Raw genomic sequence first — 17,931 nt, 5'->3', positions numbered from 1 at the left:
AGGTCAAGTTCAATGACATGTCCAGTGATGTCATCACATACGACTCCATCCCATGAGCAGCAATCTCTGCTCGTGTTCCATGAACTCGTTTTTGGATAAGGCTTCGGACAATCATAATAAAGGATTGCTGAGGGATGTATAGTAAAGGACTGCTTGAATTTTAAAAGTGAAATGGTTTGATGTTTGTGAGGTAATATGGATATTGAAGAAACTTCATGACAGAGAAACACAATTAAGAGCATAATAACTGCATACCCCATTTTTTAGCTTCAAACACTTCCTAACTATGCAATAAAGGTATGCAACTATATATATATATATATAGGCACATATTTGCTTGACCAGGTCCAAGTTGGATTGCAGTAGTAATAATTATCAATTTTGGCATTTTTATTTTTCATTCTGGGGCTAATATATCATAAGTTCATTAGGTATTTTAATTGACATGTATTATTTTATTCTTGTATAAATATTTTTTAAAAATAATTATGCAATGTATGCTGTTTTTAATACACTAAATTAAATAATGCATAAGAAATAATATACATATGGTTAATGCACGATAACTAATACAAACGTTACTAATACACTCTATTGAACATTATTCTTGTATACCAACCGTACTAATAGCTGATTACTTAATGCATGCATTAGCATGATTAAAGGAACAACTGCCCCTCAAAATCTTTTCCATATTTTTCCACAATATTTGTAGATGGTATTTTTGTAAATAAATATTTTTTTAAAATTATCAATGCGTGTTATTTTTAATACACCAAACCAAACAATGCATAACAACATAAGAAATAATCTCATAATAATAGCTAATACAAACATTATTAGTACATTATATATTCATCATCATTCTTATATATCCCTACCAAATGCATCCTATGGATTTGACGGCAGATTCAGAATCCATATACTTTAAAACCTAACTCTATCTCTTATGTTAATTATATAATAAAGGAAAAATGCTTAAAAATGCCATTGAACTTTGAAAAAGAGCTCATTTATGTCATCTGTTAAACAATTGGCTCATCCATGCCATTTTCGTTTGAGAATTAAAGGCTCATCCATGCCATTATTTGTTCACTGAAAATAGTTTCGGTTTTGCAAATCATTTTTTCCACGTGGTAAATTATCATTCGGTCATGTCATTAATTAAAAAAAAATTAAAGGGAAAAAGCTCAAATATGCCATTGAACTTTGAATAAAGCTTCGTTTATATTATCCATTAAAAGTTTGACTCATCTATGCCATTCACTTAACAAAAATAATGGCATGAATGAGTATTTTTCTCAAATGAAAATGGCATAGATAAGTCAAACTTTTAACAGATGGCACAAATGAGCTTTATCTCAAAGTCCAATAGCATATTTGAGTCTTTTCCTTACAATAAATATAATTATAAATGAATATGAGAGGGTTATTATTTGAATGGTAAAATCATATTCCAGTAAAAAATGTCTCGACATAATTTTAATCGTTCTTAACAATAGCCATCTGATATCTAATTGCTTGATTAATATATATTAGTAAACTTTAGCATTAGTCTAAACTAATGGAGGCCAAGGAGTTGCCGAGCTGGGAGAAGATGAGGTGTGTTGAAGGATGTGAATGAAATAATCTTTGTAGAATATTATTTGTGAAACTTGTTATTTTTCCGAAAAAAACGTAACAATAATTTATTCCACAATGTAATTAGTTCCAAATTCCATCTTGATCCATAGTAATTTTGATATCAACTAAAATGAAATAGAGAAATCAGTGTTTGTTATTATTCTCAAGTCTATGTAGAAGTCTTGCTATAGAAATTTCAAAGAAAGCTATACCACACAATTTAATATCAATTTAATGATAAATTCCAAAGCTTGCAAAAGAAAAAATAGGAAGATAAATAAATTATGGAAACAGTTTTTTAGTTCAAGAACCAACAAATCCTTACACTTGATTTAGACATTTATTTATGTGGATCTATTTCTTATTCTGAAGGGAGATTTATTTATAAAGAAAAAAAAATAACTTTATTGGATCAATAAATGATTTAGTCAAGCATTTTTAAGTAGCATGTTTGTTTTGGTATAACGGTAAGATATTGAATTGTTGAGGGACCGACCTTATTGGACGTGATATTAGAATGAAACATGGCCTATTTTTTATTTTTTATTTTTAGTTTCATTCGATTTTAAATATCCACAATATGACGTTGATTAATCTAGATTTTCGCCGTGTGAGATACATTAAAGACATAAGCACCAAGTTTTTGACACAGTGTTCCTCCAAATAACTTTTTTATTGCACCTAAAAGTATTAATGTTGTGGAAATATTAATGAAAGTTACTTAACACACAAATTTCTTTCACTTCGAATTTTCATATTGAAATAAATAAATACGAATTTTATCATCAAAAGAATAAGGAAAAAGCAATAGTCGAGCAAGGCATGTTGTTGCCTTAATTCGTATCAAAGGGAAAATCACCTAGGTATACTATATCATTAAAATATTTACCATCTATAGCAGTAACTTTTTTCTCTTGAAATATATCAATATTAGGAGAATGTAAGAGAAATCTTAGGAATAGGATCTATATTCATTAAAACTTTAGCTATCAATAACTTATATTTTAAATTAATATTCACATATTTTGAAACTATTTAGTCCTTACACGAGGTCGAGTTTTGGCAGAGAAATTTCAAATGAAAGTTACTTAACAATATATGTATAGGCACGCACATATTTGTTTGACTAACTCCAAATTGGATGCAGTTTATCAATTTATTTGTGAAATTTATATCAAATTAGGAGGAAAATAAGGAAAAATATATTTTGTGATTTGAAAGAAGATAATATTCCATATTGAAAGGAAGAATTTAAGGGAGGGGAAAAGGAAGAGATGAGGGAACCGAAATCAGTGGTGACGTTATTAATTTCTTTCCACTTTTTTGTTTTACTAATTCCTTTTATTTTCCTTCTGCATTTTTAATAAGTTAATTGTTCTCAACTATAAGATATATAATTCCCTACCACCATTTCATTAAATTAAAAGAAACCTTCATTATCATTAATTTTTGGCATAATAATAAAATTATGCCTTTTTTTTTTAAAAAAAGAGGATATAATAATAAAATTATGCAAAAAAGGAGTACGCGGCATCTTTCTTTAACTTAGCATCGGTATTTTTCTTCTTTTTTTCAACTAAAAATATTGATTACAATTAAATACACACCCTATGTTAGTTTCTTCCCTTAAATTTCTTTTATTCATTTCTTTATGATTAGAATTAACAGTTGCACACCGAAGAAGCTAGAGTTTTAAAGAGTGCTTATTCTTCGAGACCCATGTATGACTGTCAAGGCTTATTAGTTATCAATTTATACACAATATTAATTTCTCTCAACTTTTTTTTCTAATTGTTTTTTATTTATATATAACAATTAGAAAATTCAAAAATTATTTCTTAATTATTATTTATCTATTTTTCAAATTTAGAAAGTCCAAAAGTCATTATCATTAATTTAGTGATTTAATCATCATTTATTATACAATAAATAATATTATATAATAATTTTTATTTATATATAGAGTAAGCATAATTTTTTTCCTGCAATATTACGATATCCAAAATATTTTGAAGATCAAAAGGTTGATAACAATATAATTACTAATACAAATATAATTATTATTCATGAATAACTTGAAAACATGATTTACTGAAAATAATTGGAAGATCAATACAACGAAAGAAGACACAAAAACTAAAAAATAGCACAAGAAGATAAAGAGACGGAACAAAAAAAAAATCAGATTTAGAAAACCAAATAAACTTGGCTAATTAAGACGATAACTATGAATTAATTTTAGTTAGGGAAGAAAGAGGACTCAACTTTCCTTTGCTATATTTTACTATAATTATAATTATATTTAAAAATATATCTATTAATTACTTAATTAAGTTATCATGTTTATCTTAAAAACTACTTGATGGTGTAGAAAATCTTATACACTTATAACCCTGAACAAAACTTAAACTCTTATTTTAATAAATTATATAGCAAGTTTCAAACAGTTGGTTCTAGTGTTTTCTTGAAACATCATATAAAGAAATTTATATTTTATGAAAATTAATTTATATTAGAATTATTGTTATTGTTTTAAAATGATGTGTTTTGTTACTGTGCGAAGCGCGATCAAGTTAACTAGTTTCGAATAAAAGTGAAAAATCTTTCAAATAAAATGAATAATTTACACAAATATAATACGTACTACTTATATAATTATAATATTAGAGAGAGTGAAAGCTAAGGAGTAGTCAATTCAAAGTTTGAATTATTGGAGCAGACTTGGCAGTGACTGAGAGTCCACTTTGCATGGACATGAGCCACCTTCCACAAAAAATGAACACTTTCTTTTCCGTGAAAATCTAGCTACGATTTTTAAGTCGTTTTTGTTTGATCATAAATTTTAAAAATTTGAATTTATGTTTAAAAATATATTTAATTTAGTCATGATTTTTTTTAATAATAAAGTGAAAAGGAAATGATTGTTACTGTAAACTCAATAATAATGGTGATTCAAATATTATTAATCCACATATATATTTTACATATCATTATTACATCCATCTTCCGTATTATAAGTGGATTACATTTGAATGGTTAATCAAATTTTGTACCAAATGTATTAACTTGATTTATAGTCACCTCCTTTCTTTACTTTAATCAGCCCACTTCAAACAACGATTGGTGCTATTGCTTTTTTGTTTCTTCTTTTTTGATTACTTAATTTTATTATTAACTATTTAAAGAAATTTCTTTAGAAGATAAAGCAAAAAACCTAAAATAAATCTTATTTTTATAAAAATAAGATTTATTTTAGGTTTTTTTTTTGTCTTTATCTTCTAAAGAAATTTCTTTAGAAGAAAAAGCAAAAAAAAAAAAACCTAAAATAATCTTATTTTTTTATAAAAAAAAAAATCATTCAGATCCAAATAGAGATTTTTTTCAATAAAAATTCCACCTTGACCTATAGTAAATTTGATAGCAACTGAAAAGAAATATGGAAATTAATGTTTGTTATCCCAAGTCAATGCACAAGTCTTGCTATAGAAATTTCAAAAAAAGCACTTAAAAAGTAGAGAAATATCATTCTTAAATATTAGACACGACTAAGTCATATGACAGAGTGTATTTTTGGTATAATTATAAGATATTGACTTGTTTACCTCATATTTAGAACTAGAAGTGACTTTTTCTATAATAAAAAAAATTGATTTCTCATTCGATTTTTGATATCCACATTTGGAACCCGATTAATTTGGATTCTCTCGGCGTAAGGCCTATTAAAGGGGGAAACAACACCAAGTTTTTGGATGGAGTGTCCCTCCAAATATCTTTTTTCTTGCACCGAGAAGTATTAATGCAGTTCTTTGAATTAACAAGTAATTGCAATGAGTCTTGCTGTGGAAATTTCAATGAAAACTACTTGACCCACACATCCCTTTCACTTTGAATTTTCATATTGAAATAACTTACTTAAGAATTTTATTGTCAGAAAGAGAGAGGAAAGGGTAAAAGTCAAGTATGGAGTGCTGCCTCCCTATCAAATCATCAATCAATTCCAAGTTCACAAAATGTTGTCATTTTCAAAGCAATGCACAAAGTCTTTCCAGGAAAATATCGATTTGATGAAAAAGTTCAAAGTTTGCAAAAGAAAAAATAGATAAAAACAAAATAAAGCAAATTGCGTTTTGGTTCAAGAACCAGCAAATCCTTACGATTGATTTAGATTTTAGACATTTATTTATGTGGATCTATTTCTTATTTTGAAGAGAGAAATCTTAGGAATATGAGTTTCTTAAGAAAATAACACAAAATATGAGATGAGTGATGACACTAAAATATTCAATAAAAAATAATAATGAAATCATCATATAAAATAAATATTGCAAAGTCATAATGAAAATGATCATAATTTAAAAGTACTAAATCATGCTAAAATAAGTTTAATAAGTATTAGTTACATTACTAAATATTTAAGGAAAATTAAAATTAGATTATGTATTTTAATTGTCTAAACCAATGTAAAACTAAAGAACAAATATTCAATATTATTGTCATTCTTAGTGTTGAATTGATTTTCTTTTTACATTAGTATTTATTTGATTTTGATTTATTATAACTATCAACGTCTATGAACTATAATCTTTATTGGACCATTCTGAATTCTAAGTTTTAAACTTGAAATAATATATTAAAAGATAAAAACTATGGAATAGTATAAGAAATATTTTAAAATTATATCAAAGTAAATATTTTTATGTATAAAATAAAATTTTAAAATTACATATATAATGTCGGGTTGGTTTGGTCTCAGGTTGATTTTTTTTAGTTAAAACCAAACCAACCCAAATATAGTCGAATTTTTTTCCAATATCAAACTAAGTCAAACCAAACCACTAGTCGGGATTTTTTCCTGATTTGATTCGATTTTCGATTCAATTTTGTACACCCCTAGTTACTTGACAATCATATCCTTTTCACTTTAATTTTTCATTTTGATGTGACTACAACTTACTCTTTACTCTAAATTCCATGGACTTAGAAAACTTGAGGCAATTTGAACATTAATGTAAACAAAGATGTGACACATATTACTTTAGATTTACTCGCCTGTTTCAAAATAAGTGATATTTTTAGTTTGATTACTTCATATTTACCTTCGATAGGATAAACACAATATACAAACTAACTGTATTTCCACATGATGATCTTGCAGGCTTAAAAAACTTGAGAATTTTCAGAGAAAATTGGAAGATGATCAATGTCTATTAGAAGTAAAAAATAACAAGAACAAATACACAAGAATCTGAAATATCAACAAAATTAGTCGCGCAAAATAAAAAACATAAAATCCTCAATTGTCATAAGGTTCAAAATAACCGAATTTAGGTAAGTTGAGTTGATCAGTTCTCACTTGGCCATCATGACCTTGACGAACTCGTCATAGTTGATCTGTCCATCACCATCCACGTCAGCTTCACGAATCATCTCGTCAACCTCTTCATCTGTAAGCTTCTCGCCTAGCTCAGCTGCAGAAATGAATCCATTCTGATCCTTGTCAAACACTCTGAAAGCTTCCTTCAGAATCAGTGTCTTTCATCTTCCGAGCCATCAAGTTAAGGAACTCGGGGAAGTCAATGGTTCCATTTCCATCAGCATCAACTTCATTGATCATGTCTTGAAGCTCAGCCTCAGTTGGATTTTGTCCCAGCGAACGCATCATGGTTCCAAGCTCCTTAGTGGTGATGCAACCTGTAGACAAAATTTGGCAATAAATTACAAAAAATGTATTGATAATGTGTTACAAATCTTACAACAGTACTTAAAAAAGGTTTTTTCTTTTTCTTAACTTATTCATTCTACCAGAAAAGTTCTAGACAAGCACAAAACAACGAGAATAGATGAACAAAACTAACACATTATTAACCGCATCCATGACTTAAAAGTTATAAAATATAGAGGAAAAACAGGGAAAAACTTTTCAATGGGAAGACAGACCAGATTTTATTTTCATCGAGCCCATGCGAAGGGCCTGGTTAAGATACGCCAGATTTCACCAAGTATACAAATGGAACCTAACCATACATGTCCTCTGATTATATCTTCTAAATCGTCCCCACTATCAATCCATCCTTCCCCTCCAAAAGGGGATTTTAGTAGAAAACCAAAAAATATGATACTCAAGCTAAGGGTCAAAAAATATAATCTTTCGGAAAGGTTACAACCTTTTATAAAAGTCAGAACTTTGCATAAAAGTCACAATTTTTCATAAAAGTTACAACTCTTCATAAAAGTCACAACTCTTCATTTTCCATTCACACCTTTTAAACCCAACAATCCCCCGCATGAATGGGGAATGACTCCTAGACAAAGAAACGGACAAGTATGTGTACTTTACAAGCAAGAACTAATTGCATCTGGATAAGTAGGTTTTCCTTTGAACTTTCCGTAGTGAACTTATGTCGGATATACTCGGTCAATCGATAGATTTGATATCTTTGAACCGTCAAGCTTTGGTGTATACCTAGACAACCATATGTCACACAATCAAGCCTTTACCGTTATGGTTCTTATGGTTGTGTTCGTTTCAGCCATGAGACTTGTTGTGGTTCCTCCAATTATTTTTTATTGCATCTAGAAGTATCAATGCACTTCTTTGAATTTTCATGTAATACCACTGAGACAGTGAAAGAACTGTACTGTGGTAGTGACAATGGAAGATGGTTCATTAGAACTGATGCTATTAACAAATTCTTGTAGTTATATAAGTTTCAGATATCACATACTGGAATATCAACTAGTCTCAGACCGATTTTGCATATTGTATCTCTTTATATTTTGTTTCTAAAATGTTTCTGTGTTTGATGGAAATATTAAGTCGACAGCACACTGTCAAGGTGCTACAATCAAAACTGAGAAATAATGCCAGAGTGATGTGTGTGCATCCGGGGGCTAAATCTCTTTATACTATTTTGCTTATGTGATTGATTTTAACGCCTTTTTTTCTTTGGAGCAAGTATTATTGGACTATATATCAACAGAAACACACTGCATAAATTTGTAATTTATACTACACAGTAAGAATTGAAGCCACATCTAAAACTGTTCAGCGAAAATATTCAGTTAGACAATTATTATTGCTTAAAAACTGATTGGCATTCGTTTCCATTCATTGCCATAACTTCTTCTTCCCTTTCTCCACTTCCATAGACACTAGCTCCTCGCTGTAATCAAAATATCTTATTTAAACATCAACTGATGCTGAGCCTTTTGAAATTATTGGAAATGAAAAAAATGAATAGTATAGCGCACCTATTAGTTACCTGAAGTCAAAACTTATTACTTGTCTAGAAATGATTGTTTCTTCTTCTGTAATTCCTTTGCCTTTGCTGCTTCTTTCTCCTTCCCCTCATTATTTTGTGCTCCATCTCTACAATGATTCTAGCAAGCCATATCGGTTTTCCAGTTGACAACATGAAATATAATATGGATAATCCGATACATAGTCCACTTCCATAGCCCATAAGAGCACCTTTCCAAAAATCACTCTGAAATTCAGAATTGCTTTCTTCATCGTCTAGTCCAGATACGGTATCATTTGTATCTAACACCCGAGCATCGCTGCAACTTTTTGAAACAGGGAATCCACGTAATCCATCATTGCCTTCATATGAACTGCTCTCAAAAGTGTGGAATTGAGGTCCTTGAGGGATGCATCCTTGGAGATGATTGTGGGAGAGATTTAAGAATGAAAGAGACGTAAGAGAAGCCAGTTGTTGTGGTATCTCTCCCGAAAGCTGGTTTCCTGATAGGTCCAATGATTCAACTGAAGATAAATCTCCAAATGATGGTGGTATATGACCTTGCAATCCATTATGTGATAAATTCAATGTATGAACTGCAATGAGATCCCCCATGATACTTGGAATTTCCCCTCCAAATTTATTACTTGAAAGGTCGATAACAGTGTACAAATACAAGATACTCGCAATTTCACGCTCAAATCCCTTTGTTACGACAGCTACCGTGTCTTGGTAATATCCATCACTTGGTGCCTTCTTTGATGGATCAATTGTCCTCATGGCTTTCAAATGTTTAAACAGGCCCGTAGGTAAGTTTCCCGTGAAGGCACTGGAAGAGATATCCAATATTTGAAGCTCAAGAAACATGTTTTCACTTCCTAAAGTTCTAATGGGTCCATGCAACTTATTCAATCTCAAGCTTAAAACTCTCAACTTAGGAAGAGTTCCCAACCACATCGGAAAGATGTCATTCAGGTGGTTATCTCCTAAATCAAGAACTTGCAACTCTTTGCAATTGGCCAAAGATTGAGGAATTTTCCCCTTTAGTTTATTGCCACGTAAGTTGAAGCTTCTAAGTGTTCCAGTTCTAAAAGTCATTGGAAGAGTCACAGAAAGATTGTTGGCTGCATATCAAGAACCTCAAGATGACCACTCATGTTGCCAAAACATTGCGGAATTACTCCCTTTATATTGTTTTTGCCCAAATTTAGAATCTGTAGTGATGTTAAATTGCGAATAGACAAAGGGAGCTCTCCACTGAGATTATTATGTGACAGTGTCACCAACTGGAGAGTACTGATATTACCCAAACATTGCAGAATTTTTCCTTTCAAGTTGTTTCTCGACAAATGCAAGAACATGAGGAATGTCAAATTGCATATAGATGAAGGAATTTCCTCAATCAGATTGTTGTCATGGAGATACAGAACTCGCAAGTTTCTCAAATTACCAAAGGAAGAAGGAATTGAACCAGTGAGTTGATTATTGGATAATGTCAGATGATAGAGGATACTAAGATTCCCCAACTCACTAGGGATTAGGCCAAATAGTTGATTATTGAATAATTCCAGACCATTGAGGTTTTCTAGATTCCCCATCTCTCTAGGAATTAGGCCAGCGAGTTGATTATCATTAAGTTGTAGATATTTGAGCTCAATTAAGTCACCTGTAGTTCTTGGAATTAGACCAGAAAGATTGTTTGTATGTAAGCTTAATTCCTGAAGTGACTTCATCTTCCCTATTTCTGCGGGAATGGGACCAGATAATTCATTGAAGGGAGCATAGAACAATTTTGCATTGGTCAAGTTGCCTATTTCTGGAGGGATATGACCTGTTAATTGGTTTGTTTCAAGATAAACTCCAAAAAGATTGACAAGTTTTCCTATTTCTTTAGGAATAGAGCCAGAAATGTGATTATCATAAAGATACATATAGGACAAGTTGTTCAAATTCCCCAATGAAGCAGGAATAGAACCATTAAGAAAATTGTTATACAAAGCTAGCTCAGTTAGAGACCTTAGGTAACCTATTTCTTGTGGAATGGAACCACTTAAATGGTTGTCAAAGATGTGGAGGGTCTCAAGCTTGGCTAGTGAGCCGATTTGTGGCGGAATTATGCCTGAAATCTGATTCATGGACAAGTCAAGATAGACAAGATTAGTGAGATTACCGATCTCAGGGGGAATGATTCCTGAAAAATTTGTTCATGCTAAGTTCAAAATATTCAAGAAAAGGGAGAGATGAAAACGGAAAAGCATAGAGGGTATCAATGACACTAGAATTTGTAATATTCTAACGTGTTTACCCTACCATTTAAGCATATAACTTCGTACCAGTCCCTGCATGAGTTAGAACTTGGTGTCCATGAAGCGAATAAGGAGTTGTTCTGGTTCTTGAAAGTTGCTTTCCATTTTCAGTAGGGAAGTTGCTTCCTCGATCGAAGCAAAAGTAACTGTAAGGAGATATAAAAGAGTGAAAAACTGAAGTAGAGAAAATATTTTACTGGGAACCATCATCATATTTTTATTTTATTATTTTGGGTTTCAATGAACTAACTTAGGATTTTATATTGTTCAACACAAGTCAAGTTTGGGTTGTTTTATTTCTCTAAAGAAACAAGCTTAAAAAAGGAGTAGAGAATCATCTTTTTTTCTTAAAATATAATTGTACGTTGTTTTACTTTCTTATTCAGGAAAAAGGGTCTAATATACCCCCTAACTTTTTCATTTAGAGCTTATATATATATATATCATATATCCTCGTTATAAAAGTGGCTCTAAATGGCAAAGCAAATTCCTAGCTACTCCAAAAGGAAGAAGAAAAGGCTTTCTTAAACAAACAAAAAAAAATTAAAAACAAATCCAGAATCATATTGCATAGGGAAATTATTTCCAAATTCCACCTTCACCAATAGTAAATTTGAAAAGAAATAGGGAAATTAATGTTTGTTATTCTTAAGTCAATGCACAAGTCTTCCTATGAAAATTTCAAAAGAAAGTAGAGAAATGTCATTCTCAAATATTAGACACGACTAAGTCATATGCCATAGTGTCTTTTTGGTATAATTACAGGATATTGACTTGTTTACCTCATATTTATAATGAGAAATGGCTTTTTCTAAAAATAAATTGATTTTCTATTCGATTTTCGATATCCAGATTAGGATCCCGAATAATCTGGATTCTCGGCGTGTAAGGCCTATCAAAGAGGGAAATAACACCAAGTTTTTGCACAGAGTGTCCCTCCAATTATCTTTTTTCTTGCACCTAGAAGTATTAATGCAGTTCTTTGAATTATGAAGTAATTGCAATGAGTCTTGCTGCGGAAATTTCAATGAAAGTTACTTATCAGACAAATCCCTTTAACTTTGAATTTTCATATTGAAATTAATTACTTGCGAATTTTATTATCAAAAAGAGAGAGGAAAGGGGAAAAGTCAAGTATGAACTGCTGCCTCCATATCAAATCATCAATCAATTCCAAGTTCACAAAATGTTGTCATTCTCAAATCAATGCACAAAGTCTTTCCAGGAAAATGTCAAAAATAATACTTTCTTCGTCTCATAATAATATGAAGTTTAATACAACAAATTTACTGTTTCTGAAGTAGCTAAAAAGTGTAGCAGCAGAGTTTTCTTTAACCTAGGCATGAATCAGAGGTTCACTTGCATTATCATTTGCATTTCCACATAATTGATAAGTGCCGTAACAATCTTATTATCCATAATTACAATGAGTGCCTTAACAGTGTAACTAGGAATGAGATTTAGGTGCCCCAGCGTTGCCTCATCTTAGGACAAGCAGTAAGACTGAGAAATTTCATAGATTTTATATATCAACAGAAACACACTACATAAATTTGTAATTTACACTACACAGTAAGAATTGAAGCCACATCTAAGACTGTTCAACGAAAATATTCAGTTAGACAATTATTATTGCTTAAAAACTGATTGGCATTCGTTTCCATTCATTGCCATAACTTCTTCTTCCCTTTCTCCACTTCCATAGACACTAGCTCCTCGCTGTAATCAAAATATTTTAGTTAAACATCAACTGATGCTGACCCTTTTGAAATTATTGGAAATGAAAAAAATGAAAAGTATATAGCACCGATTAGTTACCTGAAGTCAAAACTTATAACTTGTCTAGAAATGATTATTTCTTCTTCTGTAATTCCTTTGCCTTCGCTGCTTCTTTCTCCTTCCCCTCATAATTTTGTGCTCCATCTCTAGAATGATTCTTGCAAGCCATATCGGTTTTCCAGTTGACAACATGAAATATATTATGGATAATCCGATACATAGTCCACTTCCATATCCCATAAGAGCACCTTTCCGAAAATCACTCTGAAATTCAGAATCGCTTTCTTCATCGTCTAGTACAGATACGGTATCATTTGTATCTAATACCCGATCATATGTGCAACTTCTTGAAACAGGGAATCCACGTAATCCATCATTTCCTTCATATGAATTGCTCCCAAAAGTGAGAGATTGAGGTCCTTGAGGAATGCATCCTTGGAGATGATTATGGGAGAGATTTAAGAATGAAAGAGACGTAAGAGAAGCCATTTGTTGTGGTATCTCTCCCGAAAGCTGGTTTCCTGATAGGTCCAATGATTCAACTGAAGATAAATCTCCGAATGATTGCGGTATATGACCTTGCAATCCATTATGAGATAAATTCAATATGTGAACTGCAATGAGATCCCCCATGATACTTGGAATGCGTCCTTCAAATCTGTTACTTGAAAGATCGATAACGGTGTACAAATACAGGATTCTCACAATTTCACGATCAAATCCCTTAGTTGCAACTGTAATAGAATCTTGGTAATATATATCTCCTCTATAACTTGGTGCTTCCATTGATGGATCAATTGTCCTCATGGCTTTCAGATGTAGAAACAAACTCAAGGGTAAGTTTCCCGAGAAGCCATTGGAGGAGAGATCTATGATTCGAAGCTCTGGAAACATGTTCTCAATCCTTGATGTTCTGATGGAACCATGCAATTCATTGAACCGCAAGCTTAAAACTTGCAGCTTTGGTAGAGTTCCCAACCACATCGGGAATGTGCCAATGAGATGATTATCTCCTAAATCAAGAACCTGCAACTCTTTGCAATTGGCCAAAGATCGGGGAATTTTCCCCTCTAGTTTATTGCTATGCAAGTTGAGGCTTCTCAGTAAACTTCCATTGCTTAAAGTTGTTGGAATATTCCCAGAAAGATTGTTGTGGCGCATATCCAAAACCTGGAGGGAAGTGATATTTCCAAAACACTGCAGAATTTCTCCACACAAATTGTTTGTCGCCAAATCCAGCATTATCAGTGATGTCAAGTTGCAAATAGATGAAGGAATTTCTCCAGTGAGATTATTATGGGATATGAAGAAGAATGTAGTGGAATTTGATGGAATAGGTAGTGAACCTTGAAGCAAATTGGACCGCAAATCAATAGTATATAGATATTGAAGAGGAATTGAATCCACACTCGTCAGCATATTGTGGGATATATTAAGATCGTGCAATGAAAAGATCCAGTTCGACCATGCCCAATTAGGAATTCTTCCTTGAATCTTATTATTTGAAAGATCCAACTGCTGAAGCTTCTTTGCGGATCTTAGAAACTCGAATTCTTTCAATTCACATGCGGCCAATTCTAACCCAATAAGAGATTCGGGCAAAGTAGCATTAACGTTGTTGTCATTGGTCAATGAGATATTATTATATGAAAGACTAAGATACGAAAGCTGTTTGAAGTTTGAAAAGAAGCTGACATCCACAAAACCACTAAAATTATTGAAAGAAAGATAGAGATATTGTAGGTTCACAAGGTTTTGAATTGAGTGGGGAAGATGACCCTGCAACTGATTGCCCTCTAACTCTATCAAGATTAGTGAATTGGACTTGAAATCTTCAAGCGGACCAGATAAGTGATTAAAACTCAAGTCTATTGCATTTAGTGATGGAAGGGATAACATCCCTGGTGGTATTGTTCCATTCAGGGAGTTTATTGCGAAGGCCCAAATACTCAATGCGGGTGAGATTTGAAAGAGATTCAGGAATAGGCCCTCTAAGGTTGCAACTTTTAAGAGACAAATAACGCACCGAAGTTAGATGATAGCCAAGAGACTCAGGCAAATTATCAGAAAAATTCACGCCCCTGAGATATAACTCTACGAGAGATGCACTGCTGTTCCATTTGGTCTTTGGAAAATAACCACTTAGCTTATAATTGAAACCTAAGAAAAGTATTTCCAGGTTGGGCAGGTGGAATATACTCTCAGGTATTATCCCATACAATCCTGTTTCTGACAGCCTCAGAGTTGTTAAATGAGAAGAAAAATTCAGAGGAATGGTGGAATAGATGAATATGCCACTAAGATCAAGCTCTCTTAATTGGGTCAAGTTCTGAAGAAGTGATTTAAAATCATGGGTTGTGAGTCTTAGCATGTTACTGTAAAAGTAAAACAATGTGGAGATACGAAGAGACTGTAACCTGGAAAGATGAGAGATTTCAGAAGGAACTTGACCTGAGAAATTGGAGTCGGAAAGATCAAGATGCATCAAGCTCGAAAACTTGCCGAATTCAGGGGAGATATAAGAATTGGCGAAGTTATTCCAAGAAAGATCAAGCCTTTGGAGATGAGAGAGTTGGAATAAGATGCTATTGGAATCAATGGTCCCAACAAGTCCGCTGCAGCCAAGGTCAAGTTCAATGACATGTCCAGTGATGTCATCGCATACGACTCCATCCCATGTGCAGCAATCTCTACTCGTGTTCCATGAACTCGTTTTTGGATATGACTCCTGACCGTATTCACAAACCCCAGAGGTATCTATAGTAAAGGACTGCTTGAATTTTAAAAGGGAAATGGTTTGATGTTTGTGATGTAATATGGATATTGAAGAAACTTCATGACAGAGAAACACAATTAAGAGCATAATAACTGCATACCCCATTTTTTAGCTTCAAACACTTCCTAACTATGCAATAAAGGTATGCAACTATATATATATATATGTATATAGGCACATATTTGTTTAACCAATTCCAAGTTGGATTGCAGTAGTAATAATTATCAATTTTGGCATTTTTATTTTTCATTCTGGGGCTAATATATCATAAGTTCATTAGGTATTTTAATTGACATGTATTATTTCATTGTTGTATAAATATTTTTTAAAAAAAAATTATGCATGCTGTTTTTAATACACTAAATTAAATAATGCATAAGAAATAATATACGTATGGTTAATGCATGATAACTAATACAAACATTACTAATACACTCTATTGAACATTATTCTTGTATACCCAACGTACTAATAGGTGATTACTTAATGCATGCATTAGCATGATTGAAGGAACAATTGCCCCTCAAAATAATTTCCATATTTGTAGATGGTATTTTTGTAAAATAAATCTTTTTTAGAAATTATCAATGCGTGCTATTTTTAATACATCAAACCAAATAATGCATAACAACATAAGAAATAATCTCAGAATAGCTAATACAAACATTATTAGTACATTATATATTCATCATCATTCTTATATATCCCTACCAAATGCTTCCTATGGATTTGATGGCAGATTCAGAATCCATAAACTTTAAAACCTAACTCTATCTCTTATGTTAATTATATAATAAAGGAAAAATGCTTAAATATGCCATCGAACTTTGAAAAAAAAGGCTTATTTATGTCATTCGTTAAAAAATTGGTTCATCCATGCCATTTCCGTTTGAGAATTAAAAGCTCTTCCATGTCATTATTTGTTAATTGAAAATAGTTTCGGTTTTGCAAAATCATTTTTTGCACGTGGTAAATTATCATTCGGTCATGTCATTAATTAAAAAAAAATTAAAGGGAAAAAGCTCAAATATGCCATTGAACTTTGAATAAAGCTTCAGTTATGTCATCCATTAAAAATTTGACTCATCTATGCTATTTCAGTTAACTAAATGGCATGAATGAGTTTTTTTCTCAAATGAAAATAGCATAGATGAGTCAAACTTTTAACAGATGACATTAATAAGTTTTATCTCGAAGTCTAATAGCATATTTAATTTGAGTCTTTTCCTTACAATAAATTATATATGAGAGGGTTATTATTTGAATGGTAAAATCATATTCCAGTAAAAAATGTCTCGACATAATTTTAATCGTTCTTAACAATAGCCTTCTGATATCTATTAGTAAGCTTTACCATTAGTCTAAACTAATGGAGGTCAAGGAGCTGTCGAGCTAAGAGAAGATGAGGTATGTTGAAGGATGTTAAAGATATAATCATTGAAACTTGTTATTTTCCCAAGAAAGCGTAACAATGATTTTATTTCACAATGTAATTAGTTCCAAATTCCATCTTGACCCATAGTAAATTTGATAGCAACTAAAATGAAATACATAAATCAGTGTTTGTTATTATTCTCAAGTCTATGTAGAAGTCTTGCTATAGAAATTTCAAAAAAAGCTATACCACACAATTTAATTTCAATTTAATGAAAAATTCCAAAGCTTGCAAAAGAAAAAATACGAAAATAAATAAATTATGGAAACAGTTTTTTAGTTCAAGAACCAGCAAATCCTTACACTTGATTTAGACATTTATTTATGTGGATCTATTTCCTATTCTGAAGGGAGACTTATTTATAAAGAAAAAAAATAACTTTATTGGATCGATAAATGAATTAGCCAAGCATTTTTAAGCAGCGTGTTTGTTTTGGTATAACGGTAAGATATTGAATTGTTGAGGGACCTTATTGGACGTGATATTAGAACGAAACATGGCCTATTTCTTTTCTTTTTTTAGTTTCATTCGATTTTAAATATCCACAATATGACGTTGATTAATCTAGATTTTCGCCATGTGAGATACATTAAAGGTGTAAGCACCAAGTTTTTGATGCAGTGTTCCTCCAAATAACTTTTTTATTGCACCTAAAAGTATTAATGTTGTGGAAATATTAATGAAAGATACTTAACACACAAATTTCTTTCACTTCGAATTTTCATATTGAAATACATAAATTACGAATTTTATCATCAAAAGAATAAGGAA

General features: G+C 31.6%; 3 pseudogenes; all 3 read right to left on the bottom strand.

The window, feature by feature from the left end:
- Window positions 1–6,844: 6,844 nt before the first annotated feature.
- Window positions 6,845–7,318, bottom strand: LOC102590656 (calmodulin-2/4-like; annotated as a pseudogene).
- A 1,288-nt stretch (window positions 7,319–8,606) lies between these two features.
- Window positions 8,607–11,383, bottom strand: LOC102591803 (probable leucine-rich repeat receptor-like protein kinase At1g35710; annotated as a pseudogene).
- Window positions 11,384–12,671: 1,288 nt separating this feature from the next.
- On the bottom strand, window positions 12,672–15,830 carry LOC102591462 (receptor-like protein 12; annotated as a pseudogene).
- Window positions 15,831–17,931: the final 2,101 nt, after the last annotated feature.

Source organism: Solanum tuberosum, unplaced genomic scaffold (genome assembly GCF_000226075.1).
Source record: "Solanum tuberosum cultivar DM 1-3 516 R44 unplaced genomic scaffold, SolTub_3.0 scf00114, whole genome shotgun sequence".
In the NCBI taxonomy this organism is placed as follows: Eukaryota; Viridiplantae; Streptophyta; class Magnoliopsida; order Solanales; family Solanaceae; genus Solanum; species Solanum tuberosum.
The sequence above is the reverse complement of the archived record's forward strand: the minus strand, read 5'-3'. Positions and strand labels throughout refer to the sequence as shown.